Raw genomic sequence first — 23326 nt, forward strand, 5'->3', positions numbered from 1 at the left:
TTGCCCAGCAGCTAGTTTTGATGGCTTTTACCCAGGCACAGTCCAACAGACATGCTATTCCCATGAGATCTGAGCCAATCTAAGCTACTGCCTCCCATTGCTTGTCCTCACTTTTCCCCTCCTCATATCTGTCAGCAAAACTGCACATTGGTGCAACCTACACTTCTTAAAAAAAAACCCAAACAAACAAACACAACACCCCCCACCAAAAAAAAGCCCCACCCCCTCCCCCAGAATACTTGGACAGAAAAAAAGAGCAAAACAGTACCTTTTGCAAACTGTTCTATTTAAACCAAAGCACTCTGACAGAACCAAGCTGGAAAAGGACTATATTTGCTGTTTATGCTGGCAAATTTGAGGAGCGGGAACCTCTGCAGCAGACAAGCAGCTGAGGATGAACCACATAACAGTAGAGCTGCATACTAATGCTCATTCAGAGCAAGTTGTCAAACCCAGTGTAGCTCAGAAGACATTTCCTGTAAACGTATTTTAAAGACTCAAGTTTCCAATAATCAGCCTACAAACCCAGGCAGCACATTCTTTTTTTAGGTCACGATAGTTATGACCCCCGCCACAAACCTCAAGCAGACAGAAGGTAGCATATATGTGTGTCCTGCTGTGCTCTGTCTGATCTTCTCTTTTGCCTTGTGGCAAATAAAATGCAGCATTCTTTAAACTCTTTTATAAACTATGTATGATTTCCTGAAGTCTTCCTTCATATTCCCCATTTTGATACCAGTCTTGAGGATTTTAAAGAACAACTCTTCATTCTGAGCCAATTATTATTGTGATCAACGTGGCAACTCTTCTGCAGTACTAACTTACACAAGACGTGATCACCATCATATCAAAATATGCCTTACAGAAAAAGAGGAAACTTGCCTTGTCTTGATTTGACTTCCCCAGAGTTATTTCAGATTTGCTTGCATTATGTATGCAACCTGTAATTTCACAACATTAAAGTTTCAGCTATTTTCAGCTCCTGGTTGGGAAGAAATAAAACATGCTGGCTGCAGCAGTGCTTTAGCATTCCTAATCCTAGGCTGTGTTCCTGAATGAGTAACAACTTCTTGTTGGACAGAAACACAGTCACAATTTACCTTGCTCTGCACTTGATTTTCATGAAAAGAAAATCATAGTACACGTCAATACCTCCACAGGTTGAACAAACATGGAGGCAGGACCCACAGCATGCCCCAACATTAGGTCTGTTCTTCAACATCGTTACATACACAACTCCACAAGTCAGTCTAGCTAGAGTGCTGTCCTGCAAAATAGGAAGCGAGGAAAAGTTGATTACAAAATACAGTCTCAAGGTCAAAATGGTTTGCATGAGTGGATCCTGCATTTCACATTCTATTATAAATATTAAGGAGAAGCCCTGGTTTGCTATTACAGGGATGATCAATCCAACCATTTACTATATGCTTATGCAGAAGAGATGAGGTGTATGAAGAATACCCAGGACCATGGTGAATCAACTTGAACAGTTTTGTAATACTGTTGAGAATAAATGAATGGTGTCCAGTACCTAAACTTCTCACTCCCTTCTTTCATTTAGTATATTAGTGTCACAGTAAGACACATGATAAAGTTTTGAGTTCTTGGAGCAGCAAGAAGCAGGGTCAGCAGAACTGCCACCTTGGACTTCCAGAGGGCAGACTTTGGTCTATTCAGGAGCCTGGTTGACAGAGACCCTTGGGAGGCAGTCCTGAAGGGCAAAGGAGTCCAGGAAGGCTGGATGTTCTCCAAGAAGGAAGTCTTAAAGGCACAGGAGCAAGCCATCCCATTATGCTGAAAAACGAGCCATCAGGAAAAAAGACTGGCCTGTCTGAACAGAGAGCTGTGGTCACAACTCAGGTAAAAATTGAGAGTTTATGGCCTTTGGAAGAAAGGGCAGGGCACTCACAGGAGGACTACAAAGATGTTATGAGGCTACGTAGGGAGAAAATTAGAAGGGCCAAAGCTCAATTAGAACTTAATCTGTCTTCTGCAGTTAAGGACAATTAAAAAATGCTTCTATAAATACATTAGCAATAAAAGGAGAACTAAGGATAATCTCCATCCTTTATTCGGGGTGTGGGGAGGAGAAACATAGTAACCAAGGATAAGGAAAAGGCTGAGGTACTTAATGCCTTCTTTGCCTCAGTCTTTAACAGTAAGACCATTTGTTCCCTGAGTACCCAGCCCCTTGAGCTAGAAGACAGGGATGTGCAGCAGAATGAAGCCCCCATAATCCAAGGGGAAATGGTGAGTGACCTGCTTACAGCGCTTAGACACATACTAGTCTATGGGGCTGGATGGGATCCACCTAAGGGTACTGAGGGAGCTGGCAGAAGTGCTCACCAAGCCACTTTCCATCATGTATCAGCAGTCCTGGCTAACCAGGGAGGTCCCAGTTGACTACGGGTTAGCAACTGCAAATGTGACTCTCAATCACAAGATGAGCTGGAAAGAGCATCCAGGGAACTACAGACCTGTCAGTCTTTCCTCAGTGCCAGGAAAGGTAATGGAGCAGATCATCTTCAGTGCCAGCGGTACATGCAGGACAACCAGGTGATCAGGCCCAGTCAGCATGGGTTCATGAAAGGCAGGTCCTGCGTGACTAACCTGATCTCTTTCTACGACAAGGTGACCCACTTAATGGACGAGGGAAAGGCTGTGCATGTTGTCTACCTAGACTTTAGTAAAGCCTTTGATACCGTTTCCACCAGCATTCTCATGGAGAAACTGGCTGCTTATGGCTTGGACAAGAGTACACTTTGCTGGCTAAAAAACTGGCTGGATGGCCGGGCCCACAGAGTTGTGGTAAATGCAGTCGGCACCTGGTCACAAGTGGTGTTCCACAGGGTTCAGTATTGGGGCGGGTTCTGTTTAATATCTTTATCAATGACCTGGACAAGGGGATTGAGTGCACCCTCACTAAATTTGAAGATGACACCAAGCTGTGTGGGAGTGTTGATCTGCTTGAGGGTAGGAAGGCTCTACAGAGGGATCTGGAAAGGCTGGATCGATGGGCTGAAGGCCAATGGTATGAGGTTCAACAAGGCCAAGTGCTGGGTCCTGCACTTGGGTCCCAACAACCCCATGCAGCACTACAGGCTTGGGGAAGAGTGGCTGGAAAACTGCCTGGCAGAGAAGGACCTGGGGGTGTTGGTTGACAGCCAGCTGAACATGAGCCAGCAGTGTGCCCAGGTGGCGAAGAAGGCAAATGACATCCTGGCCTGTATCAGGAATAGCGTGGCCAGCAGGACTAGGGAAGTGATCATCGCCCTGTACTCGGCACTGGTGAGGCTGCACCTCGAATACCGTGTTAATTTTTGGGCCCCTCACTACAAGAAAGCCATTGAGGTGCTGGAGCGTGTCCAGAGGAGGGCAAGAAAGCTGGTGAGGGGTCTAGAGCACGAGTCTTATGAGGAACATCTGAGGCTACTGGGGTCGTTTAGCCTGGAGAACAGGAAGCTGAGGGGAGACCTTATCGCTCTCTACAACTACCTGAAGGGAGGTTGTAGCAAGGTGGAGGTCAGTATCTTCTCCCAAGTAACAAGTGATAGGATGAGAGGAAATGGCCACAAGTTTCACCAGGGGAGGTTTAGATTTTGTATTAGGCAAAATTTCTTCACCAAAAGGGTTGTCAAGCATCAGAAACAGGCTGTGCAGGGAAGTGGTTGAGTCACCATCCCCAGAGGTATTTAAAAGACAGGTAGATGTGGTGCTTAGAGACATGGTTTAGTGGTGGTGTTGGCAGTGTTAGGTTACTGCTTGGAATCAGTGATTTCAAAGGTCCCTTCCAACTTAGATGATTCTATGATTCTATTTTTCTTAGCTACCGAATGCCCACACACCTGTCTTTTTTATCAAAGGAGGCTACACTTTCAAGCTAAATAATATTCCATTGTAAAACTAAACATCCAAGTAGTAACAGGTGGAAATTATCTTCATGCAGTGTAACTACATGATAATCTTCTAAGGGTGTTCAGTTTTACAAAAATCCATGAGATGTCGACATTAAGATGGGTTTTCCTTCTAGGGCAATCCATTACACTGACCTTGTCATGTAGACATATTTTATGGACCCCCAAATGTAACGTGAGATCTGATGCAAACTGGGACATCGGGCACTCCAGCCATGAAATGTGTAGCACAATATGGGGAAATCTAGGCTGCATTATTAATTTTGACACATAAATAGTCACGTTTATTGTGAAGACATTGTTTTCTTGGGCCTCAGAAATATGAATCACAGAGGAATTGGAAAAGAAGTGCAAGTTGTAGGAAAGTTGTCAAAGTTGTCATACTTTCAAAAAAAAAATGCTGCAAAATATTACACTCCCCATCTACCACAGCCCTCCCAGATGCATATTTGCCACCTCTCTTCTTTCTCTTAGAAGCCTTTTAGAAGTTTGCAAATGCTGTTAGTGACAAGTACGTACTGTGCTCAGAAGGAACAACTCTACCCATTTATCCTGGATGTCTTGCTCATGACAGCAAAGGGTATCAAATCTTCACACAAATTGAGTCAAATTACTAGCAAGTTCTTGTCTGCTGCTTATCACAAATATAACATCAGCTAAGCAGATCTTCACACTGATAAGTGTTCTGCCCTCCATTTGTCTTTCTGATAAATTTTACATAAAATTGTATTTAAAGACGACCCCAGTTTTTAAAGAGACAATTGTCACATGTGCCAAATTGTTTCTAGCCCTCAATAAAATCTTACCAGTGGCCCCTTGTGACATTTTTTGAATTTCCATGAAATTAAAGGCTGTAGGGATGTTTACATATCTGAAATATAAATCCCACTAACAAGCACATAACAGAACGTTCAGTTCTTCTTGAGCTATTAGGAAATACTTGCATCCCATAAAAAAAGCAAAGCATTTACAAGGTAGTGAAAATTCAGACATCATGGGTGTTGAAGCCAAGCCCCTCCCTTCCTCAGTTCACACATACACACTAGCAGCCTCCTGTCATTTCCAAGCACAAAAGCAGCTGCTTCCTTCAAGCGCTCCCTGTGCAAATGGAAGTTTATCCTTCTACGTGCCCAACCAGGTTCCGTCTCTCATTGCTCTCTGGTACCCTGAAGGTGTTCAACTTCTTCCACTAATCCCATGCACTGAAATGATATAGCATCTTCAAAAGGATCCTGTGTGAGAGCGCTCTTCGTCAAGGGGAAAACCAAAAAAAGACAGCTGCTCCATGCAAACTGCCAGCACCTCCACCTCCCTCTCTGGAGTACAGAGCAGCTGGCAGAAATGGGGCTTTCATGGCAGAAGTGAATGCGAAAGGGGATGGATAGCAGGAACCAGGAGGACTTGTTGCTGCCTCGGCCTTCCACTTGCAGGCATCTCTGCGCTTCAAAATCCAGCCTGCCCCACAGACAGCAAAGCCACATCTCACTCTGCCCACTCAGGCCCGCAGGAGCTGACTGCTGAGAGGCGTTTGCATTTTCATTACAGAGGAGCCCTCAGATAACTGATTCAGTCTCTCCGGGACCATTCCAGTTAAAAGGGCAATAATACATGCCTTCAATTGCAAAAGATGCTGGTAAAAGGGAGGCAACAATAAAGGATATAATTTCCCCATATAGCAATAAAAGTGACAAACTGAGGTCATGGCATGGGAGACAATTCTGTCTGTATATCACTCTGTTCCCTCCAGCCATGGCTTTGTGGAGCTCCTCAAGCCTCTTGAGCACCTCTTGGAATGGTAGTGGTGGTTTCACTCCAGAGACCACAGGTCTGGATCCTCAGAGAATGGATTAAACACTGCTAAACACAATTCCCTTCAATTCAACTCCCATTTCTTACTTTCATCTATAACATTGCCCACATCCTTTAGTGGCTACTTCCATTCACCATGTATTTTAGTGAAAGTGCTATAGAGAAACTGATTGTACAAACTGTGAACATTCAGTAAAGATGGCAAAGACCTGTAGGGTCTCTCATAGGATTCTCTGTAAGACACCACATCACTTCAAGACAAATTTAGGACTAAAACTTAATTTAATTTGCTTCTGCCCAGTAACAAGCAATATCTAGTGTTGGGAAAAAGCAAAATTACATGACAGTATGAATGCTTACTCACACTATCTTATAATTTCTAAAAATGGCCAGTCTGTAAACATAAGCACTCTCAACTTACTTTCTGATATAAGATCACAAGAAATTTCTCTGAAATTCATACATTTGAGACCAAACTTGTCCTGGTTCCCTTCTATTCCCCAGTTGAACTGCAGACTTCATAGGAGGGCAGCCAAGACAATCACCTCTAATTTCCCATTAGTCTTTCTTTCGAAAGTCCATTTCTGGCCTAGTTTTCAAGCCTGCCTTACTGCATATGTGCTGGCAAAGGAGCAGTCACTTTTCCATGCAACTTTTTCTGTGTAAAATCACTGTCCTGTGAAAGTATCAGTGTTTTAAATACCACGTTCTCACCAATGAGTCTACAAAGCTATGGGGCAATAATTATAACTCTTTCTTATATAGGAAAGTATTGCCACAAAGGCCAGATTCTTCCTATTACTCACTAGCTCCTGTTTACCAAAATACAACTGAAAGTCATCCACTTATTCAGGAACAGAGAATAATTTAATGAACTTTTCCCAAGCGCCCACATTTGAAGGAGAGTTTATAACAGAAAGACCTCATTCTAGCCAGCTCAGATGCATGCATTTTTATGTCATGTATTCACAGCCACAATACTATTGTTTAGCGATAGTAATACTTAGGATGCAATCCTTTTCATACAAATCTTCCATACTAACGTACAGAGCTCAAGAGCTCTTCTTGCAAGCTTTCCCGAAACAACAGAAGACACTGTCAGCCTGGTATTATTTTTTTCATGTCCTTTTATGTGCATTAAAAGAACCAACATTTTACCATGTTGGTCCATATGTTCTCAGGAGAAGTCCTCCCAGTTGCCCAACAGAAACAACATCGATGACAGGGAAAAAAAAATATTTTTGCTTTAAAATCAGACCATTAGCGTCATGTTTGAAATGAGACAGAAGAAATCTTTTATAGCAGCTTGTATTTCAGGAATCTGGGGCTTGAAATACACTTACCTATCAGACACAGGAAACTTGATGAAGTTACTGGCTTTTTAGTGCATTCTAGAATATTGCAGTATCGTCTTTTTTTTTTTTCTTTTTCTTTTAAATCAGATTTGCTGCCCAAATAACCTGCAGAAATGGACATGCTCTGTTATTCACCACTGCCTGTAAGCAGCTCTGCCATCTGGCACTGGAAAGTATTTATCTAAAAAATAAATCTGAATTAAGGATCATGAACTCACTCCTTTAAAACTGTGTTCCACCTGAACACACAGAAGGTCAATTCACAATCATGCGAGACATCAAACCTACCAATTGACTACCATTTGTTGTAGTCCGACAGCAGACACAGAGGTACTCTGCTGCTTTAAAAGATGAAGCATCAAACTGAAATGAAAACTGAGCTAATCCCAGATTTCTGCATCCCTATAAAACAGGAGAATTCAGCACAGAAATAACATGCCATTGTAATCCAGGCCATAATCTCATTTAATCAGAGCAAAATGACCTATACTCAGCCTTACACTGGCTCCGACTCCAGAGCAGGGCAGGGGGACTATAGTCATGAAGGACTAGTCAAGTGGAAACTCAGACCCTGAAGGCAAATGAAAGGACTATCATTGCTGTATTCACAGTATAGGCTGCATCCTTCACTCTTTATTTAAACTAGCACATGCTCAAGAATACACAAAGGTTTCAACAGACAACAATTGAGACTGTGACTTTTTCTGTGTGATACAAAACCTCACACAATGCAATGAAGTGGGAGCCCCTCTAACATTTTAGGCCTTCCAGGGCAAACAGGACATGTTCACTGCCTCCCTCTGTGTCCTCTTGCTTGAACTGCTCCAAGATTAAGTGAAGAGCTTTTCAGGACACAGTATAAACAAAGATTTAACAGTTCTTTCCCCTTCTCTTTAAAACTAGGCAACAAATCTAATCCAAACAAGACGACTTATTCAGAAAACAGGAAAAGGGACAAAGCAGATGCCCTCTAGATATATACACATATAGAAATAAAAGACCTCCAAAACAAACAATGTAAAAATTGCCATTTCTAAAAATTACACAAATAAAAAGATGAGTTCTCCAACAAACAAGATGTTTCAGTATTGCAAACAGTGCTATTCACACTGCTCACATGCAAAGATTTTATTCCAATATAACTCAAGTTTCCAGGGGGTTATTTCTACCATGCAAAAAAAGAAACAAAAACCTGTAAAAAACCCAACTCAAACAAACTTTTCCCCTCCCTCCTTTTCAAATTCAGATTAGAAAACAGAAACGCTGCGCTGTTCTGTGACACAAGGATATACTACACAAACACCAATACACTGCTGCTTTTTCACATACTGCAGAGTTCTCTTTCAGAAAGTCTAACGTCAAACATCAAATCACCATATAAAATATGGCAACCATTTTTTGTGAAAAAAAAATAAGTATTCACTGCACAGACCATCTTATACCCTGTAAAAGTCAACATCTGATACAGCAATGCTCCAGTTTGGGTTGACCATTAGGTAAAACTGTAATACAATCAAAAAATCACCCATATTAAAGATGATTCATGTAAATTCATTGCAATAACAGGACTGGATTTCCCCTGAGTTCTTCACCAGCTATTTAGCAAGGCTAGCTACAAATCATTGCTGACATAGCTTTTGTGTAAAATAAGAGAGTAGGTGCTTCTTCCCACTAAAGGTCTCAGAGCTTCAAGAATTTGGGAGAAATGCTTTATTTTCTCCCTGCCTCTAATTTCTTCACTTACTACCCACAGTAACAGCTGTGTTTCCTGCAGAGTCATTTCCCCCTGCCACAGCTGGGAGAGGTAAAACGGTATGCACAAGGACGATGCCACTGCCTGTTTTGAAACTTCTGCTTAAGGACTGAGGAAGCAGACCATGTAAGAGATCAGAGCTAATCCAGCAGCATTGCTTCCCCCGTGCCAGGAAGGCGGCTGAAGGGGCCCAGAATAACACAGTTAGGGCATGGCCACAAAAAAAAAGCAGCAGGTTTTATGAAGGAAGAAACAAATAAAAGAACAGCTGAACACCTTACCTGTTGTTCACAACACAAGCAGCACAGGAACAAAAAGGAAGAACTGACTTATGTGTGCTTTGCAGCTTTGCACCGTTTAAGGCTTGCCTAGGTGGAAAACCTGCCAAGGGGAGAGAATCATTAAACAGGTTACAGTAGAGCAGCTGAAGTGAGAATGCAAAAAGGGGGCTTAAATTTCAGCAAGAAGTCCACAAAAGTTTCAGCGAGGGCAGAGGTAACAAAACATGGCTCTGGAGTAATGCAGAGACAAGAAAAACAGCCGTGTAAGCACCGGTCATGTCCTGTAGGTTAGGAACAGGAGGGAAGAACACTGAGCTGCGATCTTCTGCTTGAGTTCACTGGAGATAACAAACCATTTACTACAGAAAAGAAAGGCAAAGGAGATGGTGAACATTCACACTTCAAGTCCTGCCAAAAGTACCAGTGAAATGGTCCTAACTGCTTGTGCCATATGTTGCCTTTACAGCCTGATGCAAAGCCAACCTAAAGCAACAAAAAATAACTATCAGGGTGCCGAAAGGGCAGACTTTGACAAAGCCTATTATACCTGTTACAAAATCCCTGCACAGAAGGACCAAAAACAACTGCTTCCTTTGCACTTAACAGTTATGATCGCTTCCCTCCACAAATCTCTCCTATCTTGGCTATTTACGTTTTAGCTGTGTCTTGTTAATATATCTAAAAAAAGGCATGTAATCATCAACATAATATCAAAAGTCATCACTAAAACTGCTTTAGTTCTTCCCAGAAGCATTCCAATTCACATGAAGCAAACTTTCTAGCTATCTTGCAAGGCTGGGCTTTTTGTTCTTTTTTCAGTTGATGATTTTTTTCACTTAGTGGCATTCCAGCAGCAGACAGAGGGACATAGCAGGCAGCATGAGAACGAGATGAATCAGAGAGAGTTCTCTCTGGTGGTCAGCACTTGCACAAAGAGTTTATGGACAAGTAGGATGGAGAGGCTGTCTTCAGGGTTGTGTTGAGTCCGGGGCTGTCATCGCAGTTTTTAGATGCTAAGCATGTTCTTGAAATTTCTTTTCAAAATGTTAACTGTTAATTACTTAACTGCACCCAAAATGCATTAATAAAGAAATTATGTAAACTCAGTTGAAGATAACTGAGTTTTGTTATAATAATTATTTGTTATGGTTTGACATAATACAGAATTGGTACTCTAAATTCATGCATACATACTTAAAAGCAAACATGAAGGCAAACAATTCTGACACACAATCTTAGAAAACAATAATTCCAATACAAATCATGGAAAAATTAAGACTATAGAGACTATTTTATTTGAACTTGTTTGGATTTGGGAGGGGTAGAAAAGACTGCCACGTACCAGAAGTTTGTCAGTGAGCAGTCCTAAAACCAACCCTAACATTGTTTAAACTAGCTTGCTTTTATAATGCTGTATCATCTCCAGGGAGACCTTATAGCAGCCTTCTAGTACGTAAAGGGGGCCTACAGGAGAGATGGGGAGGGACTCTTTATCAGGGGGTATAGTGATAGGATGAGGGGTAATGGTTTTAAACTAAAAGAGGGCAGATTTAGGTTAAATATTACGAAGAAATTCTTTACTCTGAGGGTGGCGAGACACTGGAACATGTTGCCCAGAGAAGTTGTGGATGCCCCATCCCTGGAATTGTTCAAGGCCAGGTTGGATGGGGCTTTGAGCAACTTGGTCCAGTGGAAAGTGTCCCTGTCCATGGCAGGGGGATTGGAATGAGATGATCTTTAAGGTTCCTTCCAACCCAAACCATTCTATGATGAACATGAGAAATATTTTACATCAAAAACATTAATCATTAAAATTAGTCATCAAAATTTTGCTCTGGCAGATGGGCATCCATGAATGACATTATTTTAAAAGCTCCTCTCACACTATAGTTTTCTGACTTGGATGCCACAAGAAATGTAAAGATACTACAAATGCACTAACGAACCTTACTTTCCATTTTATTAAGAAATCTAATCTTTTTAAGAAGAGGAAATAACACCAAATCTAGTTAATTCATAGCAATGAAAACACTGTGCATCAGCAAATGCTATAAATCAGCAAATAGAAGAAAAACCTAAAGTATGCTGTCATTTTTAAATGACCTTACTACAGCACCATATTTCTTTAAGAGTAGAAGACAGTGGTCAGTGGTCATTTTTACGAAAACTCTACAAGGAAATGAGTGGTAGTTTAAAGTAGCTGAAATTAAGCCAGTAAATGATCGAGTTTTGAAAATATCCTCATTCTGAAAATAATACACAGAAGTGACCAGGCTCCCTTGTTACGAAGAGTAGCTGCCAACCTCACTGTAAGATGCACTTTAAAAGGACACTGCCTTGCAAATCCAAAATAAGGGCAGGGAGGCAGGCAGGGGGAGAACAAAAGAAAAAAAAGAAATTAAGATAAATTCATTATTGCAGTTCAAAAACAGAATCCCTAACTTAGAAAATCTCGTGAGGAGTACAGCAAAGGCTCAAGATTCAGTGGATTCTACATGAGGATAATAAGCAATACCAATCTAGACTACATTAAAATTATAGCACCAGAGTGAATAAAATAGCAGTAAAGCCACTAAAAAAAACTGTTTTACCCACTCTGCATCTGTCAACACTAACTAGAATATTTCACGCTTTTTGCATATAACCAGTTGTCAGAACAGGACATATACAAACAGGCTTTTAGTGGCACAAAATGAAAACCACCTGGAAGAAACTGTTTACATCCAGGCACTGCATGGAACACAGCGTGCGCACACTCCCAGCCTGAATGCTGAAGGCAAAACACCACCATGATTCTAAAGGTAAACAATTATTTTGCTATTTCTAATGCCACTGGTTTTTATTCTATTAACACAGAAATTAGAATTTAGAATTTAGCCTTAAGCAAGAACTAGAGAACTGCAGCGCTCTCCAACAAACAGAGAGCTGCTTAAATACTAGTTGTTTTCCTTGACCTACCATCTAGCAGCACTGTTTCTTCGAAAGAGGTCTTCTGTCCTTAACATGGCTGCCATGCCTTACATAACATCAATGAAAGAGAATATAGTTATTTTGTTTCCTAGGATGCGCACTGCCCATTAGCCATATGATTCTCCATATGGCACTGCAAACAGTGGAGACAAAGCTTTTCAGTAACGCAGCTCCAAAGATCAGCATCCTCTGAGAACAAGCAGCAGCAGAGCCTCAGCCTTCGCAAGCTCTAATTTTCCTTTCGTATCTTTCTCTAGTAAATAACAGGCATTCTTACCTTAAGAAAACAATAATAATCATAACGGTGCTCAGTAGAGCCTCCTCTGTTTCATCTGTGCTCGTAAAAAAAAATCTTGGTGCAACTGTCTGCTGCAGCAGGTAATCAATAATATAACCTGTTTCTTCTCTTGCCAGAGCTGCTCCATCTGAACGCTAGCTAACGTGAACACTGTCAGTGTGAGTCATACCAGTGACTCAGAGCAGATGCAGAGCTGCAGGAGGAGTTTAAGTTTCAGGGCTTCCTCTCACTTGCTCACTCCTGCTCTGTCTCTCTGTCACACAGGCGTGCACGCACTCACTGCCCATGTGCCTGCGTATGTCTGCAGACTGCCCCAAACTGCCCCAGCTTTTTCTTTCAGCAGAAAGTTTGATTCCACCCTCAGCATAATCTTGGGTTTTGTTTGTTGGGGTTTGTTTTTTTTTTTTCTTTTTCCCCACAATGGCAATTCTATTTCTTTCTTCACTGTAAATATATTTATCTTGAATGCAAAAGCTTGCCTGCAAGCTAGGTCAATACTGTGGTATGCCAGGTGGTGTGCTACTACAAGATATCTGTGGGCTCACACCTTTCATCAAGAGTAGGGGAAGAACTCAAATACTCTAGAAAAGATTCTAAAACAGAGGTATTAAGTTAGGGCAATATCCTTTATTCATCACAAGTTTATAGCAAAGCACCTCTGATTTCATTAAGTACTCTGCAGAGAACAAATTTGGTCTCAAATGCAGTGCAATAAAAGAACTGTAGGAAGGACTATGGGATGCACACGAGCAGAAATCCTATGTGCCTGATACCAGTTTAGCAGGGAGAAGTGCCTACAGGAAAAGAGCATAGCTGCATTATAGACAGGGGGAGAGCATTCAGGTTTAGGGTTGAATTCTGACAGCCTCTCCCAGAGCTATCCATCTCACTTGGCACCGATTGCCACAGTCAAAGAAACAATTTGGTCACCTATTTATTTCCCAGACCTGCCAGACTCTCCACCACATACAACTGAGAACAGGCATTGTGAAGCCGAAGTTAGACACTTCATGCTAGACGGTGTTGATATGCACTGCTGTACGGACTATACTTTATTTCTGAAAGGCACATTATACTAAATACTTAGAGTTTAGCAAATCCAGCCTTCAAAAGATGGAGATGAAGCCCTCTACTACTGAGCCATCAGGTCAGCCACATGGACACAAACTATGGTGGGATGAGTCAAAAAAGTATTGTCAAAAGAAGCTGCTGGCCCAAGGAACAATGACATTAAAATGTGTAGACCTGCTTAACAGCCATTCATATAAACATCTCAGATAGTTGGGGGAAAGGCACTTGGTTTATGTCAAAGCATTTATAGCAGAACATCTTTCCTCATACTTAGCAAATGTCCAGCTGGCTATTGCCCAGATAAACAGATTTGTGTTGAGATTTCTCATCGAAAAGCTAATATCAAAGCATGACTTTCATGGTTCTGTGGTTTTTGCCTTTTTAAAGAATTCCTTCTTTTGCAAAACCCAAACAAATGAAAGGTAAGCCCACTCACCCAATCCATGTATGTGCATGGCACTGTTCAGTGCTGTATCTGGTTGTTATTAAAGCTGACGAAAAAACTTCACACTATCGATGGTGAATGTTCACTGTCTCTGTGTATCTCAAAGCAGCCAAGAACACTGGCTTGGCAGGGATCAAGAGATGAGAAGGAATCAAGCTGAGCAAAACAATCCTTGGAGCATGATCACGGAGATAACGTAAACAAGGGGGATAAAGAATAGCTGGTGTTTACAAAGATACACTGAACTAAACTCTTTTCCTTAAACCCACTAGTATTCTATCTATCAATTGGAAAATCTTCTGTTGAATCCCATCCTTTTCCCCAATTTACTAATGACAGTTAATCTTTGCTCCCGTCAAGCTTTCAAGGCTTTATTTTCATGTCTTAAATGGCTGAATAAGCAAAAGAATGCTAAAATCCACAGCATGCTTGGGTGAAGAAAAAAAAAAGGAACAGCAGCAACAAAAAACTAAACCAAGACCCCTGAGATTTTAAACAGGAAAACTAACAGCAAAGCCACGGTCCAAACGGCATCTATGACACAGGCAGAGAGGAAGACAAAACTGGAAGGTACTTGGGTTGGGGTTTTTTTAGAGGGGTGGTGGTGGTTTTGTTTGTCTGGTTTTAAAGGTATAGCACACAATTGTATATCTACATTCAATTTTGTGCTGCTGTCCTCCTAAAAGTATAGATTTGGATCAAAGATAACTCAAAGAAAAGAGCTGTTAAAGGTCTCAAAGAGATAAAACACACCAAGACCACTGTGTAAAATGTACATACTTGCCTCAGCTGCAAATGACCTCATCTACAAATCAGAAATGATCTAGCTGCTGTAGGCAGCAGAGTCTCCTTAGCTGGACCTTCTGCAGTAGAAAGGGTTTGGATCCTGAGTCTAAAAGTGGGAAAACCTGAAGCTTCTTACCCCAGCAGGGCTAAAACTCCCAAAACTTACACAGATGTGGATGAAATCTTGAACAGGAATTTAGTACAGCCTGCTAAACGAAACACTACTGCAAGATATTTTGTATTAAAAGGCAGTGTAGACTATTATACACTCTTTAAGGACCAGAGATAATACTTTTTCCTTTTTCTCCTTTAGGAAACAAGCAAGCAAAGGCTTTTCTATAGTACTTATTCAACATGGTACCCCCGGAAATTGTGAGGCTAAAGAATCCTGTTCCTCCTTATCATCTCCCAGTCTCTGGGAATTTGTTTGTTTGGGATTTTTTTTAAAAGTCTTCACTATGCCAATGATGGTGGAAATGATTTCCCACAGCCTCTTCCAGGTTGTCGGATTCCATATTAACCTGCTTTCTCATGAAAGCTCAGTCTACAGTCAGATTGTCCTTACTAAGAACAGCAACCTCTACTCCTGCTCTTGAGCCTTTTTTCTTCTTAGCTAAACTGACCCAGGAAAAAACACAAACAAACCAAAACCAAACCAGAGCAAGCATTTTCTTCAGGGACAGAGCTGGCTCCCAATGCAACAGAGTAACAGAAGTAGACTGAGGATCACTACCAGTACCCACAGTGGTGCCTCCCATTCCCCTCACCCTCCAAGCCTTCCAGTCATCTTTCCATCAGCTGCATCCTAATGCCTTGTGCCCTTGTTTTTCTCAGGCTTGTGTGGAAAGGTGGGAGTTCAGAGATACTAATTTTTGAAGAGTGCTGTTGCATGTTTTCAAGACAAAAAGAAGAGTTCTTTTTCTGTACAGACTCATGCTGCCTTTATCATTTTTATAGGCATTACAGTACTTTCCAAAGGCCCTCACCAATCAATGAGCAGCCACACATGGTGGTGAGCACTATACACACGCACAGTAGAAGATACGCGCTGCAGAAGGAGCACGTATTTTGAAAAGACATATAGGAAAAAAGTTAAGAAGGGAAATATTTCTGCGTCATCTTACAAAGCACAGCTAACTGACTTGACCAATGTTGCTCCACATGTATGCCAGCCGAATGCAGAAACTAGATTTCAGTGTCTTACTGATCATCAGACTTCTGTTTCAGTGCATCTCAGGGGTAGGTTCATTTCTTCCAGCTAATTACCTTTCACAGATATTTTGATATGCTATGACAAACGCACTGTTTGCTTCTCAGGAAAATTAAAACTCCTGCTCGGAAAAGCATCAGCACCAGGACCTTTATCCTGTGCAGACAATGAACACAGGAAGCCACACATGAAAGCTGATTTTTCGTGATTGAATATGGGAGGAGAGAACGCACTTATTCATCACATTTATCTCAAGGCTTCTGAAGATAAATAACAGGACACAATACAGCGGTTGAACTTTTTACCATCACTACATCATCCACCAATGTCTCACTAGCATCTTAAACTCATCTCTACAAAAGCAATTAGCAAAGCAAATCACAAGAGGCTGTGGGAAACCATTTCCACCACACCACATAAGTACATCTCTTCACTGAGATCACCTCCTCAAGTTACTGCTATAAGCTATGGCCCAAGTAAGACATATTTTTAATTCTCTCAGAACAATCCAGAGCTACACATCCTGCACTGGAAAGAAACTAAAAAGTGACAAGCTGCCTGTAATGTACTGCATGCAGATCTCAGAGGAAGTACTTCTGTGCATCTAGAGAAAATGCACAAGACGACCTAAATGCCCATTTCCTCTTTATGGTCTGTTCTCAGCAGATGAAACAAGAGACTCTAAGATCAGAGAAATCAGCCAAAACACAACAAGAAAAATGTATATCATAGCAACACAGATGTACTGACCAGATGAGAGACTAGTTTACAGACACTGCTGTGGTTCCTGTGTACACAGACATCGATACATTTGCTGCATGTGAAGGCTTGCTTGGATAAGAAGGACTCCCCAGATTGCACTTGATGTCAGCATAGTGTCAGCTGATCTTTTGGCAACTGGCCTGCTCATATCTATCCATTTCTGTTCTCTTTTTCTCTTTAATCCCAACATCTGCCCATGTTTTGCATTGACAGAAAGGGTCAGTAAGACCCTAATGATACATTAAACCTGATAATCAAGTGACGCACCATTTGCAGTTACCATGTGTCCGATCTCATTCCCCTTATATTCAAAGCTCTGCTTTTTCCTAAAAAACTCTACAGTGCAAGTGCGAAAGCATCTGTAAACTCAAATCTTACATACATGCCGTAGAGATCACCTTGGATAACAGAGAAATATCAGAAAACACCTGGTCTCTCCAGGCTTCCAAGAATACTAAAATTTGTTCTATCAACATAGTCACAAATTTCTTATTCCAAGCAATCTTTGTTTTTCTCTACAATGCACAACTACCTCCCTGTTTCAAACCAGCATGCTCCATTTTCTGCACTTATACAACAATTTCAATTGAATATTGATCTGTGAATCCTAACAAGAGAGACACCCAAACCCAGGCGTAAACTCATTTTGAGGCAAGCATATGATACTGCATGACTTAAAACATTGTGGTTCCTTGCAATGTCTAACAAAATGCTATACATTCTGGTGGGAATTGTCTACATCCACTCATTTTGCTCATTCAATACACTCTATACATTTTCTGAGTGAAGTTTTCCCTGTTGTCTTCACAATGCAGATCTCATGCTGGTCTTCGTGACCTATGATGGGTAGGTTCTTCAAATACCTCGGAAAGAACAATTGTCAATGCTGGAGAAAGTTAATGCAAAGACTTACTGTATTCTCAGTACCATCTGCTGCACCGGGTAAACTTAATCAAAACCAAGTAAAACTGAATGTAAAGATGGACAGTTTTGATGATTATTCTGCAACATTTCTTATAAAGTTTACTCCTTCTCAGCTGCATGAAGAAAGAACAGTTGTAGTGCAAGGTTTCTGTGTTTGTACAACAGATTTCTAATGTTTTGTCTTGTCTTCTCAACTCATCTGTACTAATTTGCAAGTTAACCAGCCTCTATTTTTAGCAGGGAAATCATCTTCTGATATGTTCATCATTAGTAAGGTCATGAAAAGGAACTGCCTACCTAGACATGTTTAAGGGCCTCCTTCTCTTATTCCTATTCTTAGCATTCTTTGCCTTTGCTATGCAAAAAACGTCCTGTTGTTAGTATAGTGTAATACAGCATTTCAGAAAATGCTAAGAGGGTCCTCAAATGTATGTTGACCAGATCTAATAAAAACAAAAGCCATAGTTAAACCATTTTTCTTCTTTCTTTCTCAAATTTTTTTACTTCTTTCAAAATAAATTATGTAACAATCCAATCAGAAAGAGTTATCTGCAAGCTCACAAATTTTAAGTTGCCACATGTGAATCCAACCTTTATTTGTGGTGCACTGTAAATTATTCCCCAGATTAATGCCACAAAATATCAATGGGACCATTCAAAGATTAAGGTACTGTACATGTTGGATTGTGTATTAGAATCCAGACCAGTGGGAGCCCAAGGTGGAAAAGCTTATTAACAGTGTTGATAATGGAAGTGTTTCATGACTAATCGAAATTTCGACATTTAGAACTTAATTGACTGCAGATCATTTGGGATTTTTCCTAAAATTAGGCCATGAAAAAAGCTCACAAAAAGTAGCACCTCAGTGTTTTTAACATGGTTTCAAAATATCTTAATGTCAAAAGCTACATGTCTTATTCTACGAACAGTCAACTACAAACCAGCTAACCTACACAGATACTAAGGCAAAAAATACAAAAAATAAGAATAGGCTCAGAATCTCCTTATTAAATAAGCCATTTTCTTTTTCTTCATGTACATAATCATACAGACTGCCCCAAACAGACCCCTGTGTACCATCTGTTGGCACTTCTAGCAGTTACGAGGTCTTTGGCCATGTAGCTATTGAAAGATCAGGTGGTGTATCACAGCTGTGAGTGCTTGTTTTGTTTGTTTGTTTGTTTTTTAAATCAGTTTCATTTGTTTATGTATAATCCAGAAGCATGCATTGATATATTGCTACATACATTTCTAGATTATTTTCACTCCCTCTAATGCTAAAAGGTCTCATTGCATGGCATGTCTTGGGCACTAAATGGAGACCAGAGATTACAGATGCTTGCGTCATATAGTGTTTTGGGAAAAGACTTTGAGTCCTTGAACTTAAAGGGAATTAGACGGGTAAATAATAATTGAAGATATTGCATCATTTGATTACCAGGTTTAATTGTTATTAGAGCCTCATTGACCTTCTCTAACAATGTTTGTGCATCTATATTAAGGAAGCATGATTAGTATTAAAGAATTATGATTAAATGGAAAACATTGGTAATTGTGCTACTTAAAGGTAAGTTTTGACATCTATATCCTATGATTCTACAAAGCCTTCATCCACTCAGTTTCCCACCAAATGTATGGCATACATTCAGTCAGTTGTTGAACAGACCCATCTAAGTCACCAAACAATTCTAGCTATGCAGAAAAGCTATGTGCGTAGCTCCACATACAACCTCTTGTTTATAGTGCAGTTCCACCAAGCCTAAACTGGTAAGGTTACTGGCATCATCCTTTGATATTATAAAGGCAGTAAAACATATATTTTCTATTACCCTGCCCCCCCCCCCCACACTTCCACTTTCTTCTAATTCTGTCTGTGATGTACTTCAGCTGTCTCTAATTGGTGGCTACCCCTGCACTTGTCTGATGAGGCTCACAGTGGTCACAGTCCATGGGGTCCTGCTGCTCTGCACCACTGGGAGCTGCAGCTGCCTTTCCCAACCCCGCCTGGGCCACAGGCCCAAGGTTTCCTTGACATGGAGATTAGTTTGGTGAAAAGCACAGGTCTGTTGGCATGCGTTTTCCAAGTGAGACAATCAGAATAGAGAAAAAGCATGCACCCACAGATCTGGGAACCAAGTAGTCATGTTATCCTCATTATCTATTCTTCAGATCATCTCACAGTTTTTAATCCAAAACAGAGGAAGGCCAGGTTTCCCTCCCCCTAGCTCATCAGTTTGGGATTTTTGGGGGGCGTGGGACTGGATGGTTGTGTTTCCTTCTTTTGTTTTTTTACAAACAGAAGAATAGAACAGGTAAAGTCTGAGGCTCAGAGGCACAAGTTTCTAGGGTCCACCTCACTTAGCTTGTGAAGATTTTATTCATTACTTGCCTGACATTACCCAAAGAGTCTTGGGAACGAAATCTTAAACTCTGATTAGTGCACTAAATATTCAACAAGCTTTCTTTCAATGTATTATTGAGTCATTTCAGGATAATGCTTAGTTTTGGAAGAAAGAGATCTGTCTATCCCCCATTCAAATCTTGTGAGGTTGATTCTAATCAATGAAGAACTATTTAATAAATGACAGACACATTCCTAGAAAGGTACGCTCCAAAATACATTCACTTTTGCAAGTTGAGGATTTCAAACACTCACTGAATGATTTTAGAGATAGAGAAGACATACTGAAAAGAGCTGGTTATAAATACAAGATCACCAATACAAGTTTAAGTCAGCAAGAGCCATAAAGACAGGTAGTGTAAAAAATATTTTATCGATTGCTGTAGTCAAAAATAGCATTAATTCTCTGTTAATTTCTCTTGGGAAAAACAATTCTAATAACACTCCATGAAAGGGCTTCTGAAATAGAATACCGTATATTCATCTTTGCTGATTATATCAAGATTGAACAGAGACACCAAACTGAGCAAAGAGAAAGAAGACAGAGCCTTTATCTGTGTCAGTCCTTCAACACAATCTGAGTAAGAAATTCTCTAATACAGAGAATAGTCATTTATAGCTTCAGGACCATTCATGTTGCTTGAGAACCACTGAACTATCTTCAGCTCGGTTAGCTACTGCACAGTACTGGTTCAGCAAGGAAATCACAAGTAAAGGCAAATACCAGCATGGAGCTGCAGTTGCCTTGAGCTAGGCACAGTAAAGTATGGAAACTACGTGAACCACAGTCATAACTATGGAAGGACTGTTAAAATACACAGGCTGTAATTCAGTGTAACAGCTGTAGTTAAGATGGAAAAGGAAACGGACACATTAAAATTAAGGGAAGACAAGTGAAAGCTATCCTCACATCAAATCAGTTTCAAAAGTATGGGTGTCCTTCTTTTTACAGCGGGTCTAAAAAAGGCTAAGATGCAAGCAGCACCTGTTAGGCAGCGGTTTTAAATAGCCTGCCTTTTTTAGGAATTCATATAATAGGCTGAAACCACACAAATACTGGCCAAACACTATTTCAAAAGGACCTGACGCTTTGTCAGGTTCATACAAATGAGCTTAAAATTTATTTTTATAGACTATAATTTAGATAGCAGCTAATCAGTACACACCTTTTTTTGTACAAAAATGGTGCACATTTCTTCTGCCCACTTTTTCCTCCCAGTTCTTCCTCCCAAAAAATAATTGATTGCAGGTTCAAAAAATATGATGGAGACCTGCCGCCTGAGCCTTTTTACAAATAGTAACAAACTTTGCATGAAATTGGTAGCAATTATAGCTTATATAAGAGAGTGAGAAGGAAATAATAATTCTTTAACCTGCATAAAAAGCTTTCCACACAGGAAAGCGACATATTTTTGGTACCTTACTTGTGATCTTTTGGTTTGTTTGTTTTTAAGAGAAGCCTTTTCAGCTTTATTCCTCCAATGTTCCATATTGCTATGGGCTAAAAACCCGTAATTTAGGTACTAAAAAGAGGAAATACGTAGTCTGTAGAGTGAAGTTTTTAATTGAAAAATCTCCCATTAAGGAAAAAAAAGGAAAAGGAAAAGTGGGAACTTCAAAAGTTGCATTAAAGAAACAAATCTATTGATTCCTCCTACAGGTGCAGCCTGCTAACCAGGAATAAAGGAATATTTAAGAACATAAATTAGAAAGTCATAGCTTAAAATTCTGTAATGTCTCTGATCTCTTTAATAGGCTGGAAATTACTACAGTCCATGTATACACCTATATGCAACATGGAGGCTGGAGCGACTACATTAACAAAAACGTCCAGGAGAGTCAGAAAATGCACTGAATTCTCTACTTTCTCAGAAACAAGAGAGGCAGAGTGAGATTCAGAGCACCAAAACTAATCTGGAGCTAAGCTGCTAATTTAAGTGTCAGGAAACACCTCTCTGAAGGCACTCACTTCCCTCTAAAACTGCAGAGGGGATGAAGTCTGCTGGTGCTAATATGCCCCAATCAGGCCTACCAACAAATAAAAAAATCTGCAGAAGATATACAGAAATGCTGCAGCAGCTTAAGTGCTGAATTTAAATAGGGAGAGTATCCAGTAAAAGCAGAGCTCAAAATAGAACATAGATGGGAAGAATTTGGCTGTGAGGTATGAGATGTTTTTAGAAGATGACAGACAGAAACAGAGGAAATGTCATAGCTGGGGAATCAAGACTCAGCAAGGCCAAGATCAATGTTACCACCAAGAGGATACAAGTTCCAGTTAATATACCAACCTGAGAGTGGTTCCTATTGTATGGCCTTGAAACCAGAGAAGTTAATGGTACTGCGGTGGCTTGCTAATGGGGAAAACTGGTTTAGAGAAGAGGAAATGGTGAAGTGATGGCAAAACTGCACAGCAAGTCATCATAGGGGAAAGCATGACAGGGCAAGTCAAACAGCACAGTTAACTGTATGATGGAAAAAGATCCAACAAGGATGTGGATTCAGGAGAGGAGTGATTTAGGCAGAGACAGAGGCACACATCTGTAAGCTGCAAGAGTAAGCTGCCTGACCGACAGGCTGCTCAGAAGCAAACACAAGAAAATGAGATGTCAGGGGAAGCTGTGACAGTAAAGGGAGAGAGGAGGCAAAAGGATTTGGGAAGGGATCATCAGAAAACCTTTATTAAAGTATTATTTGGCAAGAAAAACAATGTTTGTCAAGTCTCTGGGAAAAAAAAGAATGAAACTTTTTTCAGCTGTTTTGAATTTAGGCAGAAGAGTTTTAAGGCTGTTAAGACTTTGCTGTACTTAACTGCACTTATTCACAGTGGTAAGGCTTCTTCTGGTGACACAGGTGTCTGAAGAGCCATGCAGACCCCTGCAGGTTTCAGTATGAAAAAATCACATCTTGACCAATGGCATTTTTGGATGTGAACCTATCACTCCCTGAAAGTTCAAGTCTGACTGGCAGGAACCAAAGAAAGACACTAAACCTATGGTTTGTGTGTACTTATGATAACTGTATTATCAGAGGCTTCAAAAACCATTCCTTGAGTCAAGCCTTCCTTGTTCAGTGGACTAACCATTTACCATCATGCAAAAAACACTTCCATCAAAGCAAGTGCTGCTTAACACGAAACATTTGAGGTTTGCTTAGCCTCTTTAATGCAATAAAGGCAATAATAATCACAGAATCACAGAATCACGGAATTTTCAGAGTTGGAAGGGACCTCTGGAGATCATCTAGTTCAACTCCCCTGCTAAAGCAGGATTGCCTAGAGCACATTACTCAGGACTGCATCCAGGCGGGTCTTGAAAATCTCCAGAGAAGGGGACTCCACAACCTCC

General features: G+C 40.6%; 1 protein-coding gene across 1 annotated transcript in view; it reads right to left on the reverse strand.

Moving 5' to 3' along the window:
* INPP4A (inositol polyphosphate-4-phosphatase type I A) overlaps window positions 1-23326 on the reverse strand; it is a 137399-nt gene that overhangs the window by 83356 nt on the left and 30717 nt on the right. The window contains exon 2 of the mRNA XM_082496840.1: window positions 7067-7183. The gene's annotated coding sequence lies outside the window, so the exon portion shown is untranslated. The remainder of the gene's footprint in view (window positions 1-7066; window positions 7184-23326) is intronic.

Source organism: Vanellus vanellus (genome assembly GCF_965231255.1).
Source record: "Vanellus vanellus genome assembly, chromosome: 1".
Lineage (NCBI taxonomy): Eukaryota > Metazoa > Chordata > Aves > Charadriiformes > Charadriidae > Vanellus > Vanellus vanellus.